Below are 27,815 nucleotides of genomic sequence, written 5' to 3'. Positions count from 1 at the left end.
CAGAATAGTCTGGGGCCATTTCATGTCATGCAATAGTTGTACACACCTCCTTTGTCTCTGGGGATATCATTTTATTTAAGTATTTCACCTTACCTGACATTCATAATGAGGACCCTAAGACACTGAGGAAAGGTTAAATTGTATGCCCCTTTACATTCAAGATATATTCATTTTTAAAAACTTCTTGTTTTGTTTTGATTTGATTTGTATAGCTGGATGCATAATGGTAAGTTTGAGCTATCTAGAAAATTTCCCTGGAACACATACTCTTACATTGCTAGATGAATAAATTATTAATGTAACTTATGTAATGTAATACCTAATGTAATGTAATGTAAAATAGACAAGGAGACAAAGCTATGACATATCAAATTTTTTTCCTTCAATCAGATTTAAGACTAGCCTACTTAAAAGTTTAAGGTTAGAAGAATTTTACTTTGCTAATGGAAGTGGACTTTTTATAGAAGAAAAATCACTTTTTTTGAAGATAGAAATAGATGTTATTGTAGTCATTTATGCAGTGAAGTATCTATTTGTCACATTTTAAAAATCCCGGTAGCAATTTTTTCTTGGTAAATTTTAAAAAGATATATTAACATTTTTCCATATGTCTGGTCTGCAAGGTTGTTGGGGTTTTTTTTTTTTAACTTCAGTTTAATTTCTTGGGAAATTTTATATTTTGGGGGGATAAAAAGTCCCAAGACATTTTAACTCAGATGATGGAAAACTAAAATGATTGGCCCTTTTAAACAAGAGCACATATTTTGTTTTAAAAGAAATACTTAATAGGAAATGAATTCCCATAAAACCAAAGGTTTTTAACCTATAGCACTGGTACAAGAAATACATCATGGGATATAGACCTTTTTATAGTAGAGCCCTCATCTGAAATGAGTATTAGTTATTAGTCAGTTTTAAAGAGCATCATTTAACGGAGGTGTTTCCTTTCATTTGTTTGTTTGTTTGTTTGTGAAATCCCCAATTAACATTCTCTATTGCTTGGAATGTTTGGGGCTACAAGATAAATCCCACAGTTACCGATGTTTTTTCAGCTTGTTTGTGGTATACAAACTCAGGATTTAGTTTCTCTTCCTATGTGAATCATGAGAAAGGCAAGAGTACAGCACTTTTTTTTTTAATTTTTAAAACTTTTTATTATGAAAAATTTTAAACATACGTAAACACATTATAATAGTATAGGGTAAAGATTTTCTTTTTTTTTTTTTTTACAGCAGTTTTTAATGTATTTTTTTCACTGATAAAAGGAAGTCATTCCCAAACTAGCCTCTCAAAGAATATTGATATTTGTGCATAGAACTAAGATACCCTGCTCTTTAAAAATCGTATAATGATGACCTTTTCACAACTCAAAGAGAAATTTAGGTTAATAATAGTGTCTTCTTTGTTGGTTTTCACACGGGTATTTTTTTTTTCTTAAAACTTTGACTCTTGCTATAAATTGTGCATAGGCCTTTTTGTCTACAAGAAATCATTTTTTTATTCAACACAAAAGATTATATTTAGTTTCCACATGTTTACTAAATCAATATTTCATGGTATTCCATGAAAAGACTCATGACTTCTAGAAACTAAACCACTTGAAATATTTTGAGAACCACTAATATAACTCTTTCATTAATTAATATCAAGCATTTTGGCCAGGCGTGGTGGCTCACATCTGTGATCCCAGCTCTCTGGGATGCTGAGGTGGAAGGATCGCTTGAGGCCAGGAGTTTGAGAACACCCTGGGCAACATGGCGAGACCCTGTCTCTATGAAAAAAAAAAAAATTGGTCGGGTGTGGTGGCTCACACCTGTGGTCCCAGCTACTTGGGGGACTGAGGCTGGAGCCCAGGAGGTCGAGGCTGCAATGAGCTGTGTTCATGCCACTGCATGCCAGCCTGGGTGACAGAGTGAGACTGTCTCAAAAAAAAAAAAAAATTAGGCTGGGTGTGGTGGCTCACACCTGTAATCCTAGCACTTTGGGAGGCCGAGGTGGGAGGATCACGAGGTCAAGAGTTTGAGATCATCCTGGGCATCCTGATGAAACCCTGTCTCTACTAAAAATACAAAACTTAGCTGGGCATGGTGGTGTGCGCCTGTAGTCTCAGCTACTCGGGAGGCTGAGGCAGAAGAATCGCTTGAACCCGGGAGGCGAAGGTTGCAGTGAGCCAAGATCGCGCCATTGCATTCCACTGTGGTGACAGAGCGAGATTCCGTTACAAAAAAAAAAAAAAATTAAGCATTTGAGTGCGAATGTAGCACCTTGATATGAGTTTGCAGGTTTCCCTACCCCGCAGTGTGACTGTGTCTGGAGATAGGACCTCTAGGAAGTAATTAAGGTTAATTAAGGTCATAGGGCTTGGAACCTTAACTCAATAGTACCATGGCCTTTTAAGAAAAGAAAGATTCTAATCAGGTATAGTGGCACATGCCTGTAGTCCCAGCTACTCAGAAGGCTGAGGCAGGAGGATGACTTGAGCCTAGGAGTTTCAGTCCAACCTGGGCAACACAGTGAGAACCCATCACTTTAAAAAAGCAAAAAGAAAATGAAGATTTTCTTTTTCTCTTTCTCTCTCTCTCTTCCATGTGAAGACACAGCAAGAAGGCAGCCATCTGCAAGCCAGGAAAAGAGCACTGATCAGAAACTGACCATGTTGGCACCCTGACCTCAGATTTCCAGCCTTCAGATCTGTGAGAAAATAAATTTCTGCCTATGAAATACCCAGTCTATGGTATTTTGTATGGCAGCCTGGGATGATGACAGAGGGGGAAATGGCAGCCATGTATGAGTCACACAGAAGCCACAGGTCTGGAGTGTTGGAATACAGCCAACAAAGTTCTCATCCTTCCCCAGTCAAGAATGCTTTTTCTTGTGTCAGTCAGCATGAGAAACATTATGCTACAGTGACAACCCCAAAATCTCAGTGGCTGACAAAGTCACTCTGTCCCAGGGTGCCAGAGGCTCCATCTCAACATGTGCTTTTATGATCGTAAAGACAGCCAGGCACGGTGGCTCATGCCTGTAATCCCAGCACTTTGGGAGGCCAAGGTGGGCGGATCACCTGAGGTCAGGAGTTTGAGACCAGCCTGGCCAACATGGTGAAACCCCGTCTCTTCTAAAAATACAAAAATTAGCCAGGTGTGGTGGCACGTGCCTGTGATCCCAGCTACTCAGGAGACTGAGAGAGGAGAATCACTTGAACCCGGGAGGCGGAAGTTACATCGAGCCAAGATGGTGCCATTGCACTCCAGCCTGGGTGAGAGAGCAAGACTCCATCTCAAAAAAAAAAAAAAGATTGTAAAGACAAGGAGAGAGGATGTGATGACTCATGAATGAACTGGCCCTTAAAGCATTTTCCCAGAAGTGTATACATCTGTTCACATTTCACTGACCAGAGTAAATCACATGGCCATGCCTGGCATCAGCATGGGCAGTAAAATGCACTCTTATTATGTGCACAACGGAGAAGAGGAAATAGGTCAGTGGGCCACACTGATGACTCTCCTCCAGGAGTGTAGTGTTGGGGATGGCCTGGCCATCACAGTGACACACTACGATCAACATGACGGGATTCAGGAGGTGTGCTATGGGACAGAAGATGCCTAGATTAATTTTCCCAACCCCTGGGGCACCACAGAGAATACAAAAGTGTGTTACATCTTTTCCAGTAATTTTCAGTGGAGGTGATTATGAAGACATACGCAGGAAAATAAGTAATAAAAGGCCAAGAGTAATAAACCATCAAAATGAGTGACATGCATATATTGAATCATGCAATTTCATAGAAGATGGAGATTACTCTGCCATAAAATCATGAAGAAAAATTCCATAGATGAGATAAAGGTTTAAATACAAGCAAGCTTAGATACAGTAAGAGAGGGAAGAGGGATGGGCACGGTGGCTCACACCTGTAATCTCAGCACTTTGGGAGGCCAAGGTGGGAAGATCACTTGAGCCCAGGAGTTGAAGACCAGCCTGGGCAACATAGTGAGACCCCATCTCAGAAAGGAAAAAAAAGGTAGAAAGAGGATTCAAGGCAGGAAAATGGCAGGAGGAAAGGATTGGAGAGTGAATTTGGGGGCATGTTCAAAAGGCAAAAAGGAGACAAGCCAAACTGAATCAGAAGTTTCTTTGTAGGAATAACAGAATTTGAATTCTGCTTTATAATCTTTGAAGGTCATGTCGTGTGTCTTTGTTTAAGTAGGCAGTGGTGTGCAGATGTTTGCATTTCAGAATAATTTTTCTGGTGTAAAGCATGTAGGCAAAGGCGAAATAAACCAGAAAAAAGAAGTCAATTTATTATTATACAATAGCCTATGTGATGAGCACCTGGAAATGAGTGTTCATTATAGGAATTAAAAATAAAGTATGATAACTAAAAAAAATTTAAGATGAATCAGTGGGTTTACTTTAGGACTGGTGTGCTCTGTAAAATGAGGGGGAGAAAAACCAAAGATGAGGTCAAGATTTGAAATGTAAGTGATCCTCACTAAATTAGGAAGGAGACCAAGGGAACACACAAATCTCTCCACATTCTAAGACAGCATCTAAAAAATCATCTTGTTAAGATTATAATGGGAACTTAGGTTACCAAACTAACAGGATGGAAAGGTCTGCTTATTTAAATGATCAAATCTTACAAGAATGCATCAATTACTAAGGTAAATTTGAGCAGACATTTGATATCATTTATTTTCAGAAGCATGGGTCTACATTTATTCTGTGAGATTACCTTCTAACTGAAAATTTTCATTCAAAGCTTTCTGGTTTCATCAGAAAAAAAAATTTTCAGTAGCATGGTCACATAAGCAATATATCCTGGAGATTTATATCCTCCTTGAACTTATAGGCCAGAGCAAATCTTTAAGTGATCCAAATAAAATACAATCAGAAGGTTAACACATAGAAATATGTTTCTGTATCAAATTCACCTTCTGAATAAATTTCATTTGTTTTAACTCTTTAAGATGGTAAAAATTGATGGAAACATCAGTATTCTTCAGTGGTATAATCTAAAACAAGATATCCTTTTAAAATGCTCTTTGCAATAATTTTTCCATTGCATAGAGCAGCAATCACAAGTATAGCAACTACTTCTATCACTCAGTAATTTTGGCAAGCAGTACCAGCATTCTCTGAATAAAAAGAATTAATCTGAGTCATTAGATCACAGTTCTATATTCTGTTTTATCTGAGCCTTTATTCATTGTGCTATCTCATTGGAATTGATCTCTACCTGGTTAACGATCCACATTCTATCCTGCTACTTAAGGGCCTGCTCTAATATTATTTCCCTTTTTCTGAAATTTTATTGCACTTGCTGTCTTCATACTTCATTTAGACTTGTCATTTTCTATGCTTATTACTTGTTTGCTTCTCACTAGTGACTATGGAAAAATCTTCCTCCAGGATAGAGGAACAAACTAAATGACACCTCCTCTAGGCAGTTCCAAATAGACCCAAGATGGTGAGACATTCTGCAGTTCATCTGGCCATGGTAGATGCTCAGATACACACTGTCTCTTCAATAAGACAATATCATGAAGAAAAAGACTCTGCTATATGAAATAGTGTCTATGATATATAACAGGGGCATTTCGTGGTCCTGGGTTAGAACCTTATCAGGACAAGGCAGGAATAAAGGAATTTTTTAGGAGAAAGGTGAGAAGAAAACTTATGGACAGGAAAAGTTGGAGACTGCTCAGTTAAAGAAGTAACTAACAGGCCAACACATGCAGTATGATCTCCTAGGAAAAGAGATTTGGAAGGATAAACGCTAAGAATGTAATAGTTATAATCAATGGGTCACAGGTCTCTTCATTATAGTATATTTGGTTTCTCCGCATTTTCTTACATTCTACAATCTACCTATACTGCTTCTATAATAATAAAAGGTTTTTAAAATTTTTTTTAATTTTTATTTTTTTACAAACAAGGTCTTGCTATGTTGCCTAGGCTGATCTCAAACTCCTGGGCTCAAGTGATCCTCCTGCCTCGGCCTCCCAAAGTGCTGGGATTATAGGCATGAACCACTGCACCCTGCCAGCGGTTATTATTTTTAAGAGATACAAATCTCCCTGTATTCCCAGCTCTCCTATCCCTGGCCCATACCTGCTTACACTCCCATATTACATGTTAATTACACAGAGGAGTCCAGCCAGGGAGCTGGGAGAAATCCTAGGTATTTCACTTTCCCTCACCCACCACAGATTTTACCACCTAAATATTTCTCCAAGCTGTTCATTTCTCTTCTCTACTACCATTGACTTTGATCCAAGCTTATTACCTTTCACTGAGTGTGAAGAGTTTGTTTTCCAGCCAATCTCCCTGCCTCTCATCAGGTTCTCTTCTCCACCAGAGTGAGTTAAAATGGCAACATCATTCTCTTACTTAAAATCCTTCAGTGGCTCACCATAAGATATGGTCCATGCTCACTATGGATGGGCTGGAGATCTCTTCAGGACCCTGCCCATGGGGATGTCTTTCATCATCCCTTGCTCCACACTGTCCTAAGCTCTAGCATTACGGAGCTCCACAGAGCTCCCAGCACACTTTACACCCTGCTCTTCTTCTCAAGTGTTTCCCTATGCATAGAAAACCCACCTCTCTCTCCTTTGAATGTCCTCTTCTTTCCCTTACCTACAGATGGCAAATTCTTATAATCCCTCAAGTATTATTTCTCCAGCAACCCTTCCCTGACAGGCCCTGGCACTTAGGCTGAGTGTCCCTCTTTATGTGTTCGAGGTACTGTGAAGACTTCAGCTCTTGCAGTTACCATTGGCCCTGTTGTATGGAAATCATCTGCTGATGTGTCTATATCTGTCACTCAACCAGAGGTTATTCCCAACAAAGACCGTGAAGCATCTTATTCACAGACATGGCAGGTGCACAACACACATTTCAAAAGCTGACATTGGCCAGATGCAGTGGCTCACGCCTGTAATCCTAACAGTTTAAGAGGCTGAGGCGGGAGGATCGCTTGAGGCCAGGAGTTTGAGACCAGCTTGCGCAACATAGTGAGACCCTATCTCTACAAAAATAAGAAAAATTCAGAAAAGCATGGTGGCACATGCCTGTAGTCCCAGCTACTCAGGAGGCTGAGGTGGGGGAATCACTTGAACCCAGGAGTTCAGGGCTGCAATGAGCTGTGACTGCGCCACTGCACCTCATTCAGCCTGGGCAACAGAGTGAGACCGTGTCTCAAAAAAAAAAAAAAAATCTAAAAGGTGTGATTGATCAGTGAGCTCCTTTGGCAGTGAGTTTCCTTAGTCTTCAGCCAGCTGCCACCATGTCCCAGAGCATGCCCAAGAAGCAGCACCAGGGCTGCAGACAGGAAACCTGCCCTTAGAAAGAATAACACCCACTAAGAGATGAGAAGGGCCATCTCTGTGTCTTGCTGGATTGTGAAGTGATTGGAAAGCCATCAGCCTCCTGGGTTCCAGATGCCTACCTGAGCCAACTCCTGGGATGTAGTTGTTTCCACCTGACTTCCTACCTGCCAGACCCTTTTCTCCTTCTTGCCATAGATAGACACAGATTCTCTATGGTTTTCCAAATGTTATCTACCCTAGAATTTGACCCACTTTATTCAAACTTCCTATGCTCTAGTTTAGTCCCTAAGATGGGCTCTGGGACAGCACAGAGCCTACTGGCCAGTTGCTCCCCTGCTTTTGCCTAAGCATCGCTAAGACGGTAAGCCTTCAATATCCAACTGTGTACATCATAACCTCTCCAAGGACAGGGCCTCAGCTTTTCTATGTCTTTGTCTTCCTAACCACTCTTAGCTCAGGCCTTTGCATGTAATAAGCACTCAGCCCATCTTTGTGGATTCAGTCACTTCCTGAATATTTTTTTCAAGCCACTCATAGTTTCATAATTTATCTGCTAACAATATTTTTAACTTTTCAAGAATAGCACTGTCTATTCATCAGTTAATATCTTTCAACATATCTCCATCTTCAGATGGTTTTATTTTTATTATTTATTGTTTGTTTGTTTTTGAGACAGAGTCTCACTCTGTTGCCCAGGCTGGAGTGCAGTGGCATGATGTCAGCTCACTCAGCCTCTGTCTCCTGGGTTCAAGCAATTCTCCTGCCTCAGCCTCCCAAGTAGCTGGAATTACAGGCACCTGCCACCTCGCCCGCCTAATTTTTGTATTTTTAGTAGAGACAGGGTTTGACCATGTTGGCCAGGCTGGTCTTGAACTCCTGACCTCAGATGATCCACCCACCTCAGCCTCCCAAAGTGCTGGGATTACAGGCATGAGCCGCCATGCCCGCCTTGGATGGTTTTAAAGTCTACTCCCAATCCTCTTCATCTATATAATCTCCATTAATTCAATTGTTCTCGATTTATCTTAGTATTTGGAGCACATTTTAAAGCAACTTTTGTAGAAATCACACTGGGATCATCTATATTCCAGAAATAAGCATATTTGACATTTTTAAAATTAACTTCTACTAGATTATTAAATTCTCTTTTTTTTTCTGCCAAGTTCTCTAGATGTTGCTTCAGTATCTCACATTCCACTGTTGGGGAGGAGACATCTCAAGCTAAGCTGGCTTTAGTTCTTGTGGTGGTAATATCTTCCTAAGCCTTCCCTTCTCCTACTTCATGGAATGATAGACTGAGTGTCAGCCACGTGGCCAGGCTGGGGCCGAGATTTCCCAGGCCAGAGTCCACTAAGTGCTGGTTTAGCGTTGAAATGCTGAGAAAAGAGAATAGGAGCACCTGGAGAGAGAAAGCAGGGGCCCAGGCTGGGATCCAGGAGCCAAATGTCTCAAAGTCTGGAAGAGGAAAACATGTGGAAAAGCAGGGCAAAATCTGGCTCACCACCCAGCCTGGCAGGGCCAGGAAGGCATCCTAGTCCTTCATTTCCTGAGCCAGCAGGTACATGAGACAAAAGTGGAGGAGCCATCCTCAATTCAAAGGCTGGAGTTAGAGAGATTAAGATCCTTTATAAATTTAAACGTTTAACTACAACACTGCTGTGGTTTGGTTTCTCCCTACCAAAACTCATGTTGAAATTTGATCCCCAATGTGGCAGTGCTGGGAGGTGTTTGAGTCATGCTGGGAGGTGTTTGAGGGGACTTATCCCTCAATAATAGATCAATGCCCACTAATGCCCTCCTGCTGGGGTGAATTCTCACAGGAGTGGATTGGTTCCCATGAAAGCAGATCGTTAATGAGTCTGGCTTCCTCAGTTTAACTCTCTTGCTCACTCTCTTGCCATAGGATGTCTTTGCCCACTCCAGCTTCCTTTCCACTGTCCACTATGAGTGGAAACAGCCAGAGGCCCTTACCAGATATAGATGTGCAGTCTTGAACTTTGCAGTCACCAGAATCATGAGCTGAAAAGCTTTTTTATTCTTTATAAATTACCCAGTCTCAGGTATTGTTATAGCAATACAAAATGTATTAAGACAAATAGGTACTTCATTTTTTCATTCTTTGTAACATGTGGTACATTTTCTCTTTTTCTATTCCTTATCTCTGCCCTGCTTATGATTACCCATCTCAAGCCTTTGTTCTTGGATTTTAGATCTAAATTTTAAATGTTTTTAGATTTATAAAAGATTTGTTTCCCTGCTCACTTTCATTTATCATTTCTGATTATTTGGTCTATTTACTTTTTTAATAACAATAGTTTACAGATTGGCAGCACTCCATAATCTATTTTTTAAATCTGCCTCTTTATTAAAAATATTTGCTTCAGAATGCAACGAAAACAAAAATAAATAGATGGGACCTAATTAAACTAAAAAGATTCTGCACAGCAAAAGAAATAATCAGCAGAGTAAACATACAACCCACAGAGTGGGAGAAAATATTTGCAAACTATGCATCTGACAAAGGACTAATACCCAGAATCTACAGGGAACTCAAACAAATCAGCAAGAAAAAAACCAAATAATCACATCAAAAAGGTGGCTAAGGACATGAATAGACAATTCTCAAAAGAAGATATACAAATGGCCAACAAACACATGAAAAAATGCTCAACATCACTAATTATCAGGGAAATGCAAATCAAAATCACAATGAGATATCACCTTACTCCTGCAAGAATAGCCATAATTTTAAAAAATCAAGAAATAACAGATGTTGGCAGCGAGGTGGTGAAAAGAGAACACTTTTACACTGCTGGTAAGAACGTAAACTAGTACAACCACTATGGAAAACAGTATAGAGGTTCCTTGAAGAACTAAAAGTAGAACTACTATTTCATCCAACAATCCCACTACTGGGTATCGACCCAGAGGAAAAGAAGTCATTATATGAAAAAGAAACTTGCCGAGTGTGGTGGCTCACACCTGTAATCCCAGCACTTTGGGAGGCTGAGGTGGGCAGATTACTTGAGGTCAGGAGTTCAAGACCAGCCTGGCCAACATGGTGAAACCCAATCTCTACTAAAAATACAAAAAATTAGCCACACATGGTGGCACATGCCTGTAATCCCAACTACTTGGGAGTCTGAGGCAGGAGAATGGCTTGAACCCAGGAGGTGGAGGTTGCAGTGAGTTGAAATTGCACCATTGCACTCCCAACTGGGTGACAGAGCAAGACTTCATCTCGTCAAAAAAAAAAAGAAAAAGAAAAAGAAACTGCACACTCATGCTTATAGCGGCACAATTCACAATTGCAAAACTATGAGACCAGCCTAAATGCCCATCAGCCAACAGTGAATAAAGATAATGTATTATCTATGATACCATGGAATACTACTCAGCCATAAAAAGGAACAAAATAGTGGCATTCACGGAAAGCTGGTTGGAGTTGGAGACTATTATTCTAAGTGAAGTAACTCAGGAATGAAAAACCAAACATTTTACGTTCTCGCTTATAAGCGGGAGCTAAGCAATAAGGACACAAAGGCATAAGAATGATATAATGGGCTTTGGGGCCTGGAGTAAGGGCAAGAAGGATGGGAGTGGGGTGAGGGATAAAAGACTACACATTAGGTACAGTGTGCACTGCTTGGGTGATGGATGCACCTAAACCTCAGAAATCACCACTAAAGAACTTTTCCATGCACCAAACACCACCTGTTCTCCCCAAACTATTGAAATTTTAAAAGAGAACAGTAGAGCAGGTAATTACGTATAAAAACAATATAAAACAAACAAAATACCAAAACAGCCTACCTCCTAGGATTGTTATGAAGATTTATTGAAATAATATATATGAAGTGCTCCAAGCCTGGCATATAGTAAGTACTCAATAAATACTCTTTTTAATGTAAATAAATAAATAAAAAATATTTACTTCAGAAGAAAACACAGGAAAATATTCTTGTGGGTTTGGGTTAGGGCAAAGATTTTTTAGATGGGGGATAAAAAGCACAAACTATAAAGGAAAAAAACCTGTTAAATTGAACTCCATCAAAGTTAATAATGTTTGCTTCTTGAAAAATACCATTAAAAAATGAAAAGACTTCATTTTGGGAGGCCAAGGCGGCCAGATCACTTGAGGCCAGGAGTTTGAGACCAGCCTGGTCAAGATAGTGAAACCCCGTCTCTACTAAAACTACAAAAATTAGCTGGGCATGGTGACACATGCTTGTAATCCCAGCTACTTGGGAGGCTGAGGCATGAGAATCACTTGAACCCAGGAGGCAGACATTGCAGTAAGCTGAGATGGCACCACAGTGAGCTGAGGGTGCACTCCAGCCTGAGTGACAGAGCAAGACCCTGTCTCAAAAATAGAAAAGAAAAAAAGAAGAGACAAGCCATGGATTGGAAATCTGTATTTATATATGAATATAAAATAAACATAGATATGACAAAAGATTTGTACCCCGAATATAAAAAGAACTCTTAAAACTCAAGAAGAAGAATACAAATAATCCAAATGGAAAAAACGGTCAAAAAAAGTTTTGACTACTCATTTACGAAATAAAAATAAATGACTGGCCAAGAAGCACACAGAAAGATGTTTATTTAATATCATCAATCAGTAGAGAAATACAGATTAGATCTAAAATTAGACAACAAAACGCATCCATTAAAATGGCTAAAATTAAGATAATACCAAGGGTACATGAGGATGTGGTGTGACTGGAACCCTCATCTATTGATGGTAAGAATGCAAAATGCTGCAAATCTTTGGAAAAACAGTTTGACAGTTTCTTTAAAGGTTAAATATGCATTTACCATATGCATGTACCAACATACCAATGTACCGACATTTTCATCCCTGGATACCTACCCAAAAGAAATGGAAACATATGTTCACGTAAAGACTTTCATGTGAATGCTCACAGTAGCGTTATTCATAATAACCTCCAAAATGGAAACAGTCTAAATGCTTACCTATGAATAAACAAAATGTGGTGTATCCATACAAGGGACCCAGCAATAAAAAGAAATGAACTACTAAAATGAACAACATGAATGAATCGCAAAAACACTTCTGCTAAGTGAAAGAAACCAGACACAAAAGAGTATATATTGTATGACTTCATTGATAAACACTTCTATAAAAGCAAAACTACAGTGACGGAAAGCAGATTACTAGTTTCCTTGGGCTAAGGACTGAAGTGGGGGTAGAGACTTACTGCAGAGGGGCTCAAAGGAAGGTCTGGGAGTGATAAACTGTTGGAAACCTTCTTGTGATTATAGTTGCACAACTGTGTGCGTTGACCAAAACTCATCCAACTGTATACCTAAAATGGACAATTGTAAATGACTTAGAACTCAATGAAGTAAAAAAAAAAAAAAATTCCTTCGCAATCTAAATCATTTCCTTAAGCCAGTTATCTACACATGGTAGAGTTTTCTACAGTGTTAAGTCTGCTTTTTATTGCTTTTGATTAAAGTTTGATCTCTGTGTGTGTGTGTGTATGTGTGTGTGTGTTCCAAATATCCTCTTTCATTGAGAACTAAAAGTATTAACTACATTATTCTTCTGTTTCATGAGCAAGTCTGTGTCACAAGGGGAAAGGTTTTTCTCTAAGCATTTATAAATTTACTGGAGAATTTTTCCAGAATTCCATTTGTTTTCTCTTTTCTCATTCTAGAGCTTGATGTGTTGCTCTTTGATAACTATGAGAGGCTCTCATAGTTGAAAGGCTCTCTCCAAAGCCTGCAAGTTTGGAAGGAAAGGCTGAGGGCGCATGGAGGAGTAGGTCTGTGAAGCTTGGGACTAAAGAACACCAAGCAGAAAGCAGGCCCAGGCTGGAGGATGGGACACCACTCCCCTGAAGATGGACAGCAAGACTCCTCCGAGTGTGGCCAAAGAACATCCAAGCAGGGCAGTGCTTTTCAAGGCCTGTCACCAGGCTCAGAGAACAGAGATTGGAGCTGGTCAAGGTGAGCTTGGGCCAGGGCGGGGAAAGGGAAGACAGAGGCAAGGGAAGGTGCCAAGGCAGCAGGGGCTGCCCTTAATTTCCCCGGAGGGCAGAGAATTGGAGACATGCCTATAGAATCTGGAACAGTTTCAGTTCTTCTGCTTCTCACAGTGGCTACTAGACATTCTTTCCTTTCCAGATGGACACATCAAAGGCTGGGAGAGGAGACTTCTGCTCTTCCCATGCCTTGACCCCTCTTCTAAGTACTCCAAGCACTCTCTGTTGGAGCTCCTGAAATCCCTAAGCAGGATGAGTTCCTTGATGAGATCCCAAGGTACACATGTGCTTAAGGAGACTTGTTTTTTCAAAGAAAAAAAAGACAACAACAATGTGAACAGTGTCCTTACATCTCTAAAAATTTTTTTTCCTTTGGTTCTCTTCATGTGGGCAATATATTCCTAACAAAGGGATAATGAAATAACTAATTTTCTGAGTTGCATCTTAGGAGCATCTGCTATTAGAACTGGCCTGCTAAAATCTCATTCTTCCCCTCTAAATTCTGTCTTCATCTCCATTCCTGCCTTCTTTCTCATTTCTTACACCAAGTAATTGTACCAGGATGCACCCTGGTACAGGTGCGTTCACTGCAATGTTCTGCTCTGGAGGACAGAGCCCACATTAAAGGGCATCTGTGTGTTTTCAATGCATCTTGTCCCTTTAGTGACCATTCCTGAGCTAAGTTTCATTTAATTGAGCTGGAGTCATCATCTGGGAAAGGCAGCGAGGCCAACAAGAATACGAAAGCCTCTCAATAAACCTTCAAATGTAGGTGGGAAGGGAGAAATAGGACTGTATTAGAGGATAATTTCAGAAAGTAGGCAGGAACAAAGGACTTGCAGAACAAACAGGCTCCAAGAGAGTCATGTACGAAGCAGCACCTGCTGATGACTGCAGAAATGAAGAGACGGTTATTATCTGAATACTCCAATAGACTGGCATATTGTTCTGGCCCAGTGCCAGGCGCACGTGATGATCTGGCTAGGATTATCAGAGCTCTTCTGTTAAAGCACAGATCACATGTGTGCTGAGAATGTGTTCTTTCTCTGGATTTGAGGTGACAGACAGCCATATCACATGCCATCCCTTTTTCCATCCTGATTCCAGCCAGGCAGTAAACCAAATCCTCACCCAGTCTGTCTCCACCATGTGGTTTCCCTAGCCAGCTGAACAAAATATTTTCAGAATGTGGAATGTAAACAAAGTTCCTACTGTTAGCAATTCTGTGTCATTTACTTGTAGTTTATTTTATTTTACTTTAAGTCACATTTAAATTCAAAAGATTGCCAGCCTGCATGATGCATGTAAACAAATCAGAAATATAGATTAGAATTGCAACTGATTAGTTAGCTGTGAACGTGTCTGTTCAAATGGAAGAAGGGAGAGGAAAATCTATTATGCTCCTGGGATATTGCGTCTCCAAAGGAAATTCATTTGTGAGAAGGGCTTTAAAAGCAATGACTTCCGTCATTTGTGTTTTCTACACACTGTTTACTGTAAAAGCCAATAGAATACCTAGGTGGAATCTCTGCTTGGGCTCACATAACACAGCTTCACAAGGAAACACAGGGAGCAATTGCAAGAGGGAAAAGGAAGACCTGCAAATACACCTTAGCAGACGGTGATCACAAAATATGTGTCCCTCGCACTACTGGAGATGTTTTTCAAGAAAATTCTATTTTCCAGGTTTCTTATTTTTGATTGTTTAAAAGTATATGTCTACAATGCATGATGCTGAATGATAAAGGTTGTATGAACCTTCTGATATTCACTAACAATCTGAATCAAAGCCGGGCATGGTGGCTCACGCCTGTAGCCTCAGCCCTTAGGGAGGCCAAGGCAAGCAGATTGCTTGAGCCTCTTAGTTAGAGACCAGCCTGGACAACATAATAAGACCCTGTCTTTACAAAAAAATAAGAAAAAAAAAATTAGCCGGGAGTGGTGGCATGTACCTGTAGTACCAGCTACTTAGGAGGCTGAGGTGGGAGGATCACTTGAGCCCAGAAAGTCAAGGCTGCAGTGAACTATGATCACGCCACTGCACACTACTGTGGATGACAAAGTGAGACCCTGTCTCGAAAAAGAAAAAAAAAAGGAATCCAAATCAAGATTTGCCTTTGTTTATACATTTCGTCTAAAATATCCTCTGTCTTCCAAATCAATAGGGAGCTAAAGTGGGCATAACAACTTTACTATTAGGTAAATATTAGTAAAATATTTACCCACAGGCCTACACAAGTAATGTTTTCCTAGCACAGTGCCATGAACTATACATTTTCTAAAATCTTGTTGACACTTTAATTACACCATCCACCTTGTTTATATTATTTGGAAGCTGGTAAGCTAATGTGAAAATTAACCGAATGATACATTTCTTTGAGTTCTTCTTGGTATCTTCTGAATTGTGGTCAAGTAGCAATCCTAGGACCCTAGATGAGCCAGGCAGCAGCAGACGCAGATGCCGGTGAACTCACTGCATTTCATCTTCAGTACTACCTTCTTCACTCAAAAGTAATGGCTCACCCAAGGGGTCTTATTACACTTTCTCAAGTTATAGCAGCTGTATCTTGATTCACAAAAGAATCATCCTCAGAATAAAGCCCCGTGGAAAAAGGTTGTGTGCCCTACAAGATTAGGCACCTGGAGGATTGGAAGAACAATCACTTTGAACCACACATTATTTGGATCATTTGGCAAAAGGAAAAGCAACTTCCTCTAATGGGTGAGATCTGAAAAGTTTTCATCAGAGAAGGAGAAATAGATAGCTCAAGAATGGGAACTTAAGTCATGTGAGAGATAAGAGAGAGGATAATCTGTGTTTTGAGATCAGCGGCTCTGCAGATAGATTTTGGTTTCAAGCCTGAGCATTCCTACATAGAAGAGTAAAACTTCATTCTTAAATAAAGCCCTGGAGCCAAAGAGAACATTCCTACAGGGTGACAAATAGAAGTTTAATCTTCCCATACATTTCTGATTTCTTTTATAAACAAATATTTCAACTCAATCTTTCATTAATTTGTCCTGAAAACAAATCATTTATGATCAATTGTGGAATATTTATTGTCAATCTTGTTGAGTTACTGTAGCACATTTGTCTATGTTTTCTGTGTCCAGAATCTCCTATTTTTGGCTGTATGCCCCGCTTTTTATTTCTTATAGTGCATGCATGAACAATATGGAAGTCTGACTTTAATTAGGCATTCACTTGTAAGCCACATCTTGAGCATTTCATTGAGAACTGTTTTCATTGTGAATAATTCTTACTGAAAGAAGAGTGTTGCTTAGCTCTAACTTGAATCTCCTTGATCTAAAATTAAAACCATGCTTGTCTATTTTATTATGAGGAGAAACATTCATGCTTCCTACTTATAATTTCAACTTGGCTCATAGAAGAAATGGCGACTACCTACACCCCATCAAAGAGTTTTGGGGAGGGATATTGAAGAGCTTGACATCCATTTGACTGCCTTTCACACATGATGAAGTGTTTCTACATCTGTTTTGCCCAATCTGTTTTGCCCAAATTCTTCATTTCCTGATAGATTAGAAGAAACCATGTTCTTTGCTGCTTCCTGTGCCCTGAGTGTGACAACGTGCAGTAAAACCTACTTGGTACTCCTCCCTCAAGGGTACTCTAGGGACTGGAAATATTTAAAAAAAAAATTGGTGGGCCAGGAGCCCTACTTTGGCCCCTAGTTGGAATTACGTATCCCTAACATTTTTCCTGCACTGGAGATTTAAAAAAGCGGGAGAGAAGATTTGTTGATCTGGCCATTTTACGAAATGTGCCTGTTGATCCCCATAAGATAGGTCTGCATTGAGTGCATCCATCAGAGGTTGAAGAAGGTAGATGTTGCAGCCTCCAACATCTAACATCTATATATTCTTGGAGAGATTATTGTTCTTATAATTGTTCTACATGCAAAGTAAGGCTGAGTTAGCCCTCAACGAAATCTTGACTGTGCACCCACAGTGTTAGGCACTTTGTGAGATCCTAAAGAGAACAAGCCCGGCTGGGTGTGGTGTCTCACGCCTGTAATCCCAGCACTTTGGGAGGCCGAGGCGGGAGGATCACCTGAGGTCAGGAGTTTGAGACCAGCCTAGCCAACATGGTGAAACCCTGTCTCTACTAAAAATCCAAAAAATTAGCCAGCCGTGGTGGTGGGCACCTGTAATACCAACTACTCGGGAAGCTGAGGCAGGAAAATTGCTTGAACCTGGGAGGTGGAGGTTGCAGTGAGCCAAGATTGTGCCACTGCACTCCAGCCTGGGCAAAAAGGCAAGAAGGGCAAAACTCCATCTCAAAAAAACAACAACAACAACAACAACAACAACAACAAAAACCCTGATCTCTAGCCCCAAGATTTATCTCCATTGATTCAAGCAACTTTACTATTATCCTTAGGCATTAGTTTATAAGATATTTATAATTTGATAGCTTCCCTTGTGGATATTTCTAGTTTCTAAAACATAATTCTGAGTGTGCACAGAGAATTCTGCTAGGGTCTCATCAAAATGAAATATGACTTCCTGATCTTGCAGAGTCAAAATTTTCCAGTTGTGTTAAACTTTAAAAATAGCTTCTTTCTCTAAACAACAGGCCCCTCTTTGGCTGTTAGTATAGCATCTGTGAGTAGATCATGCTCTCTGCCATTCTCACACTTCTAGAGCCATCCAGCTGGGAACTGCTCTCCCTGACTCAAACACAGATGGGTCGTGCATCTTACCACTTGAGCCACCTATTTTGCTATTTAGTTAAAGAACAGCACACAGGTCCGGGGCAGAGCTATTGAAGAATTTAGATTAAATGTTACTGGTTGGTTCACATTGTAGTGCTGTATAGAATTTTGGGTATTACAATGTCTCCAGTGTTTTTTTTTTTCAATTTTTGGTAAAATGGCTTGAAGTTATATTGATAGCACATTATGATACTACTCTGTCCCAGCTCCCTAAAGCATTTTTCTGTTAATTTGGTTTTCTACTTCTTCTATTAGTTCATCAGTGGGTAGTATTCTTTTGGGCTGAATATAATAAAGTGTTCAGAGTGAATGTAGAAAAATTATTGTTCTGTCTCAAAAGCAATTGACACCCCTTGGAAAATCTATCAAGGAACTCATAAATAAGATTCATGTTTTAAAATTTGAAATAGAACATATACCATTCACATAGTATTTAAATTAATAAAAGAATACAGGCCGGGCAAGGTGGCTCACACCTGTAATCCCAGCACTTCGGGAGGCTGAGGTAGGCAGATTGCTTGAGCCCAGCAGTTAAGACCAACCTGGGCAACATGGAAAGATCCCATCTCTACAAAAAATACAAAAATTAGTCAGACTTGGTGGTACACACCTCCAGTTCCAGCTACTCAGGAGGCTGAAGTGGGAGGATCACCTGAGCCTGGGGAGGTTAAGTCTGCAGTAAGCTGTAATTGCACCACTGCACTCCAGCCTGGGTGACAGAGTGAGACTCTGTCTAAAAAAAAGAAAAGAGAGAGAGAGAGAGAGAGAGGGATAGTATATTTGATTTCATAAAAACAACCAATAATCTGGGTTTGGCAGCTCATGCCTGTAATCTCAGTGCTTTGGGAGGCCAAGGCAGGAGACTCACTTGAGGCCAAGAGTTCGAGGTTACAGGAGCTGGGATCATGCCACTGCATGCAAGCCTGAGTGACAGAGCGAGACCCTATCTCTAATTTTTTTAAAAAAAAGAAATAATCAAAATGTAGGCATTCATTCTATATTACGGACTATTTAAAAGACCCAGAGAGAAGAAGATAGAAAAGAACAAATTATGGGGAAGACCAGGTGGTGAAAGAGATACAGAGAAACCCACACAAAGACAGGCAAAAGAGAGAAAGTTAAGCTCAGATAAGCCAGGAACGTAAAGCATAACAGCCCCAAACTATGGGGTTTTAATTTGTTGCTACCAAACAATGAAACATTTGCACAACTAGAGTAGAAGTGAAGAAATTATCCTTGGGGACTTCATGCCAAAAATAGTCAAGAAAGAACCTGAGGGCCAATGTTCTCCCACTCCTGATTTAAAGAAAGAAATATTAGAAAACAGAACAACTGAGTGGGCAGTATTTAGGGATGAGGATCATTTTAGAGAGGAGTATCAAATAGGAGTTTGAAAGGGAAAAGAGTTAAGTCACAAGAAACAAGGGTGTTGCTTCAAGCTGGTTTCTATACACCCTATAATCAGCCTTTCCTATGAATCTGAAGATACACAATCTAAATGTGGCAGAAAACCCTTCAGTGAAAACACAACGGTGATTCTGGCTGATCCAGAGTCCTCCCCCACCCCACCAGTGAGCCTCCCCATGTCACTCTGGTTCCCTGATAGAGTGACTTCTGGAGCTCCAGGCTCTCCTTTTTGTAGACATCAATGTGGCTATGGTAAGATGAGATACAGAAGGTGCTGGAGCCAATTCACACTGACTTGTGAGAACCATGTATTAGTCCATTTTCACGCTGCTGATAAAGACATACCCGAGACTGGGCAATTTACAAAAGAGAGGTTTAATTGGACTTACAGTTCCACATGGCTGGGGAAGCCTCATAATCATGGCAGAAGGCAAGAAGGAGCAAGACTCATCTTACATGGGTGGCAGCAAGCAAAGAGAGAATGAGGAAAACACAAAAGCAGAAACCCCTGATAAAACCATCAGATCTCGTAGACTTATTCACTATCATGTGGACAGTATGGGGGAAACCACCACCATGATTGAATTATCTCCCACCAGGTCCCTCCCACAACATATAGGAATTATGGAGCTACAATTCAAGATGAGATTTGGGTGAGGACACAGCCAAACCATATCAAACCCATTATTAAATGTAGCGGAATTTGGAGAACTAGCTATTAAGCCACCATTATTAAAAATTAAATTGAGCCAGTCTCAGTGGCTCATGCCTGTAATCTCAGCACTTTTGGAGGCCAAGGTGAGGGGCTTGCTTTAAGCTCAGTAGTTCAAGAGCAGCCTGGCCAACATGGCCAAATCTGTCTCTACCTTAAAACACAAAAATTAGCTGGGCATGGTGGCACACACCTGTGGTCCTAGCTACTCAGGAGACAGAGGCTGGACAATTTCTTGAACCTAAGAGGTGAAGGTTGCAGTGAGCCAAGATTGTGTCACTGCACTCCAGCCTTGGCAACAAAGTGAGACACTGTCTCAAAAAAAAAAAAAAAAAAAAACTAAATTGCATAAATGTACAATTAAATAAATCATATTAATAGCAAAGGTAATAAATATTCAAAATTCATCATTTCCTGGTTATTTTCCTACCTTTGACTACTACCTATGCTGTCATAGTTAGTTACATTTATTCTGCCTGTTCAGCGGAAATACTATACAATGGTGACTTCCCATCTCCATATGAAGTGACATGATACTGGTAGCTTGAAATTAACCACAGTGAGAGTATTTACACCACAGAAATCAGCAAATGCTACACATCAGTGGTTCCCCACCCCCCGCCCTTTTTTCATTTTAGAGACTGAGTCTTGCTCTGTCCCCCAGGGTGGAGTGCAGTGGTGCAATCATAGTTCACTGCAGCCTCAAACTTCTGGGCTCAAGCAGTCCTCCTGCCTCAGCCTCCCAAGTAGCTGAAGCTACAGGTGCTTGCCACCATGGCCAGCTAATTTTTTGTAAAGATGAAGTCTCTCTGTGTAGGGCTTTTTAATTTCTCAAAGAACTAAAGGTTAAACATTTACCAACACACCACCAAATGGAAGGGAGAGGAAACTGCCATTGTTTTTACTGCAAATATAAAAGTTGCTGTTTTCTATGAAGATAGAAAATAAAGAACAAAGAGGGAAAGCTGGGAGTTACCAATGTCCCAGGTGTGCATTAATTATTTTTCCACCATCCATTGCATCATGTTTGCTACCATCCCTATTGGCCAAAACAAGTCACATGGCAAGCCCAGAGTGAACACAGGCAGTCATGAACACCGGCAGTCATGAACACCTTGGGACCATTCTTGAAATCAACACATTGCCCAAAAAACCAGAAGTACTAACATCTTGTTGTTTCTTCTATAGCATTTCTCCAATATCCTCTCATCTGTGGAATAGAACAGCTGTGAACTTTGAAAAAGAAGAATAAAAATCAATGTGGTGTGCATATGTGCATGTGCGCACACGTGTGTGTGTGTTAGGGAGAGATGATTTCTAATAAGAAAACTACAGAGAATGCTAATTTAAAATGGGCATGACCGAGTAGGCACATCTTGCCAGCTACATATATCATAGATTCCTCCTGGGCACATACTGTCTTATCCTTCCATTTTTCTCCTTTGTTAATTACTCAGCACTTAATTATGTCTCTGTAGAGTTACAGGTGACCAATAGATAGTTAGATAGGTAGGATGGATGGATAGATAGATAGATGATAGATAGATAGATAGATAGATAGATAGATAGACAGATAGACAGATAAATAGATAGATATTGTCCTTACGTATAAAATATTTTCACTCAGTTTATTCAGATATAGTGTAAGATCTCAGGAAGTATTTGCCTGTTTTTTTTTTTTTTAAGACAGAGTTTCACTCTGTCATGCAGGCTGGAGTGCAGTGGTGCAATCATGACTCACTGCAGCCTTGAACTCCTGAGCTCAAGTCATCTTCCCACCTCAGCCTCCCAAGTAGCTGGGACCACAGGTGTGCACCACCATGCCCAGCAAATTTTTGCATTTTTTATAGAGATGGGGTTTCACCACATTGCCAGGGCTGGTCTATAACTTCTGAATTCAAGAGTTCCACGTGCATCAGCCTCCCAAAGTGCTGGGATTACAGAAATGAGCCATCACTCCCAGCCCCTCTTTCTTAAAGACTAAAAACTTAAAAACTGTAGACCCAGTAAGTCACATATATGTGCACCTCATGAGGGTTGGGCCCAGGAGAAAGTAACTACCTGCCCATGTGATGTATTTTGAAGGGTATTAGGAAATCCCCCCCGTTGTTTTTTTTTTTTTTGAGATGGAGTCTCGCTCTGTCGCCCAAGCTGGAATGCAGTGGCGCAATCTCAGCTCACTGCAACCTCCGCCTCCCAGGTTCAAGTGATTCTCTTGCCTAAGCCTTCCAAGTAGCTCGGACTACAGGCATGCACCACCATGCCCAGCTAATTTTTTTATTTTTAGTAGAGATGGGGTTTCACCATGCTGGCCAGGCTGGTCTCGAACTCCTGACCTTGTGATCCACCTGCCTCAGCCTCCCAAAGTGCTGGGATTACAGGCATGAGCCACCGCACCCGGCCTGGAAAACCCCTTACTGCCCAAATACTCGTTCATTTCCCCAAAGCACAAGATGCATGCTTAAGAAAACTTCAAGTGAAACTTTCATCAGTTTTACACCCATATATATATATATACGCACACATACATATGTATATAATGCTTCTATATATGTGTGCATATATATGTGTGTATACATACACACACACATATCTTGGCTGAATTCAGACCCAATAAAATATGCACGAACTATGCCCTTGGGTTGGGGCAAAAAAGGTGAGTAACAGAAGCACAGAGAAAAAACATTGAAAAGGGATGTAAAAAGAGTTTTTTAATATAACCTTTCCTTATTGTAAAATTTAGCTGAAGTTAATTTACAAGTTAACTGATAGTCTGTTAACTGATAGTGATTTTCCTGGGGTGCACATTGATGCCTGTGATATCCCCCTGTACCATGTGGGTGATGTCGTTAATCATGGCCACCAAAAAGCACACTTGGCTCTCAAGAGGCTGTTATTTTGTCCAGTTGTGTTTTAGGGCATTGCAAGAAGATCTGGTGTTCATCCCACTGTGGGTGAAAGTGCTGAATTAGCAGCTGCTAGTTCAGGATTATTATTTATTTCTAGCATTGCCTTTTTGCCACCACTACAATGGCCCTTTCAAAATAAAAATAACAATTGGGAACTTTATTAAGTTTTCTCCTTTTTAAAATCTTTACTTTGGGAGGCCGAGGCAGGAGGATCACTTGAGCTCAGCAGTTTCAGATCAGCCTGGGCAAAACAGTGAGACCCCATCTCTACAAAATAAAAATCAGTGGTGCGTGGTGACAGGCACCTATAGTCCCAGCTACTCGAGGGACTGAAATGGGAGGATCGCTTGTGCCCAGGAGTTTGAAGCCACAGTGAGCCATGTTCACATCACTGCACACCATCCTGGGCGACAGAGAAAGACTCTGTCTCAAAAAATAAATAAAATGAAATATTTAGATTATCAAATTATCTTCTAGTTTCTCAAAAGGTGAAGTTAATGACCCTATCCTAACTTTAGTCCATTTCCCTGGTATCTATCACTTAAAAGAAGTACCTCTTTCTGTAAACTAATATCACTTCTTGCCTTACCATAGAAGAGAATGTAAATTCAGGTTTCTAGTGAAAAGACCTTTATTTTTGAAGGCTGAAGCTAGAAAGTCCTTCCTTTAATAATGTCATCTGTATTTTTCCATTTTCTAATAAGAAAGAGGAAACAATTTTCTGAGTCTTTTTTTTCTTACATTTATTCTGAGTTAAAACTCATTTTATCTTTGAACTACTCTTGAAGGAAAAGGCTGCTTAAGAAAAAAATGAGCAAAAATCCGAGGACGATTATGTGGCAGTATCTAAGATAAGAGTTTTCAGCAAGTTTATGAAAGTCCACTTGCTTACAATTAATGTAAAAATATAAATACATATTTTTACATTATGTAAACGTAAAATGGGAACGTAAAATGATACAGCATCTTTGGAAAACAATTTGGCAGTTTCTTGAAAAGATAAACAGATACTTACTATATGACCCAGCAGTTGCACTCCTAGATATCAATCCAAAAGGAATGTAAACATATGTCTGTCCAAAGACTTGCACACATAGCAGTATTATCATAATAAAAAATTACAACCAATCCAAAAGTCCATCAGCTGGTATATTAAGCCATTCTTGCATTGCTATAAAGGAATACTTGAGACTGGTAATTTATAAAGAAAAGAGGTTTAATTGGCTCATGGTTCTGCAGGCTGTACAAGCATGAAACCAACATCGCTTAGCTTCTGGGGAGGCCTCAGGGAGCTTTTACTCGTGGTGGAAGATGAAGCGGGAGTGGGCACTTCACTTGGTGAAAGCAAAAGCAAGAGAAAGAGAGTGAGGGAGGAGGCGTCACACACTTTTAAAGGACCAGATCTCACAAGAACTCACTGCCATGAGAACAGAACCAACAGAACAGAACAACAGAACCAACAGAACAGAAAAACAGAACCATAAGAGGATGATGCTAAACCATTCATGAGTGATCCACTTCCACGATCCAATCACCTCCCACCAGGCCCCACCTCCAACATTGGAGATTACAGTTCAGTCTGAGATTTGGGCAGGGACAAATATCCACACCATATCAGCTGCTGAATGGATGAACAAATGGTGGTATATCCATACAATGAGCATTATTCAGCAATAAAGTGGGAAGAAATACTGATACATCCAACAACGTGAATGAACCTCAAAAGCATTATGCCAAGCAAAAGGGCCAGATACATAAGATCACATATTGTATAATTCCACTTATATGAAATGTCTAGAAAGGGAAAAACTGTAGAGACAGAATGCAGATTGGTAGCTGCCTAGGGTTAGAGCTGGGAGTAAAAACCATCAGCAAATGGGCATGAGAGAAACTTATGGATGGCAGCAGTGGTCTAAAACTAAATTGTGGTGATGGCTGCAAAGTTTATAAATTTACTAAAGCTTTCCAGCAGCATAATGAAAGTGGGTGAATTCTATGTTATGTAAATTATGCCTCGATAAAGTTGTTTTTCAAAAGGGCATACATAGTATTCTACCATTAGTGTAAGTAGAAGGAAAAATAAGAAAACTTATCAATATCTCTTTGCCTTTACAAAAAGAAGCACAAAAGGAAAGATAAACCAGAAAACCACAAAGTTCGCAATGTATAAAGGGAATGTGGCACTAGGAACTGGGGAGGAAGTGGCACTTTTACAAGTAGACTTTTCTGTACAGTTTTTCTTTTGGAAACACGGCAACCTTCTACATAGTCAAATTAATTAAGTTAATAAGAATAGGTTGAAGAAAATAAAATGAAGAGCAAACTGAAATCAACCCAATTAGATGACTAGTATAACCACTCAGATGGAAAGTAGAAAAAGAACTAATTCTAGCAGTGTATAAATACAATATTGGGCTACACAATATTTGACTAATTTTAACAGTGTATAAATACAATATTTGACCACCCTCCATTCATGATGGGATAATTGGGCAAAGAGGACATCAGAATTCCTGAACTTTTCTCAGAGGTCTGTTTTGTGTAGTGGAATGAATGAATTCTGAAACTATTTTAGCTGTGTTATACAATTGAGCAAATATATAAATATATTGTTTTGGGGACCTAGGGTTTTCACTGAAAAATAAAACCCTGTGAGGATAGATAGAAATTAAAATTATTGCTGCGAACTCATGAATTCTAAAATATGTATATGTTCACATGTATATGTATTTATGTATATACATATATGTCTGTAGGTATATAAGTTTGTAGGTATAAAGTATAAACATCCTTTGACTTTTTAGATCACTCATCTGAAAGGTGCAAGAAGCAAAGATTCCCCAGTAGCAATGGGCATGCCTTACATCCAGAGCTTGCTCTCTAATACCTTTTTCCATTAAAAGGAACCAAGACACATCATAGAAATGGTTAAATTCAGGGCTGGGACAGGTAGCTACAAGAAAAGCTTGGATGATCTCTTTATACCAGATATTAAGAAAGTGCTCAAAATGATGGAGGAATATCATATATCACGAGAACACAGGAGCCAGCTTGGAGGGGCTTCACTGGTTAAAACCAGGGCATTTTGAACACCAAAATCTTGAAGTACAGTAGTGAATTATAAGCCTGAAAAACTAGTTTTTCATGAGTCCATACCTATGATAAATACATCAGGAACTGGAGATTAGGGAGAGTTCCTGCTTAAAGTAGCATACTAAGTGTCAAATGGTAAATGAGGAGGGAGTGCTACCATTGGAAAATAACTGTTTCCCAATCATCATAATAAAGACCCGTTCTGCAGGAATCATCAAAGAGTGAACCCTAATTTAAACCATGGACTTTGGGTAACAATGATGCGTCCTTGTAGGTTCATCAGTTGTGACAAGTGTACCACTCTGGTGAGAGATGTTGATAATGGGAGGCTGTGCATGTGTGGAGTAGGAGGTACATAGAAAAGCTCTACATTCTGCTCAGTTTTGCTGTGAACTTGGAACTGATGTAAAAAAAAAACCTATATATTTTAAATGGCCCTGCATATATTGAGATGTCAGCTGTCAGCTGTCTTTCTCATTATCTTTGGGTTTCAGACTATGATGTAGCTCTATATTATTTCCTATGTATACTTATTTTTCTCCACATACATCAAACTTTTTGAAACTGTGGCTTGAAATCTTTTATCTATTAAGAACGTGTTTGTGCATTTCCTTTTCTAAGGTTAATTATTCCCTCAGTTCTAGCTTTTTTCCTTTTTTATTAATTAATAAACTTTATTTTTAGTTTTGGGTTCACAGCAAAATTTGAGCGGAGAATACAGAGAGTTCCCATATCCAGCCCACTAATTGTGTCCCAAGTGTCATTTAAACTCTGTTTAACTTTTCTGCTGTTCATCTGTTGCATTTATTGGGACATTTTCTTTTAGCCTGTCTTCCGTTTTACTAATCACACTTTCCTGGGCTCCTCTTGTTAATTTCTTATATTCTTCGTGTCAGTTCTAAATATAAAAGAAGAATGGCTTTTATAAGAAAAAGATAGAAGAGCAGCTTTACAACTTCTGAGTAGAAAAACTATTGTTTTAATGCAATAAAATTCTAAACACAAAGGAAAAAGATAAATTTGATTATAATAAAGAATATGAAATGCTACTGCTCATCAAAATACATCATTAAAGAAGGGATTGAGCAACCCACAAACCAAGAACTGTTTGCATTATATATGCCCCGTAAAGCACAGAAAGCCAGAATATAAAACAAATTCCTACCACTTAAAAAGAAAAACTCTGAAAACCCATTAGAAAAATGGGTAAAAAACTTGAATAGACACTACACAAAAAAGAATGTCCAAATGATCAATAGAAATATAAAAAGATGTTTCACTTCTTTATCTTCAGGAAAATGCTAATTTAAATCATGATGAGATACCATTCTACACACACCAGTTCAGCTAAAATGAAAACGAGCAATATCAAGTCCTGGCAAGTCCATGGGGCAATCAGATCATTCATGTACACGTGGTGGAGTTTAAATTAAACCACACTGGGAAACTGTTTGGCAGCATCTACTGAAGCTGTATAGGTAGCTACCCTGTTCCCCTTCACACAAACATCTACAGCAGATAGGTTTTCAAATGTTCTTAGTCCCAGGAGTCATAGGAGCTCTGCATAGGAAACTATCCAAATGTCCATCAACAAGAAAATGGATAAA

The sequence above is a fragment of the Pan troglodytes genome, chromosome 8 (assembly GCF_028858775.2).
Source record: "Pan troglodytes isolate AG18354 chromosome 8, NHGRI_mPanTro3-v2.0_pri, whole genome shotgun sequence".
NCBI lineage: Eukaryota > Metazoa > Chordata > Mammalia > Primates > Hominidae > Pan > Pan troglodytes.
Note: the sequence above shows the minus strand (reverse complement) of the source record.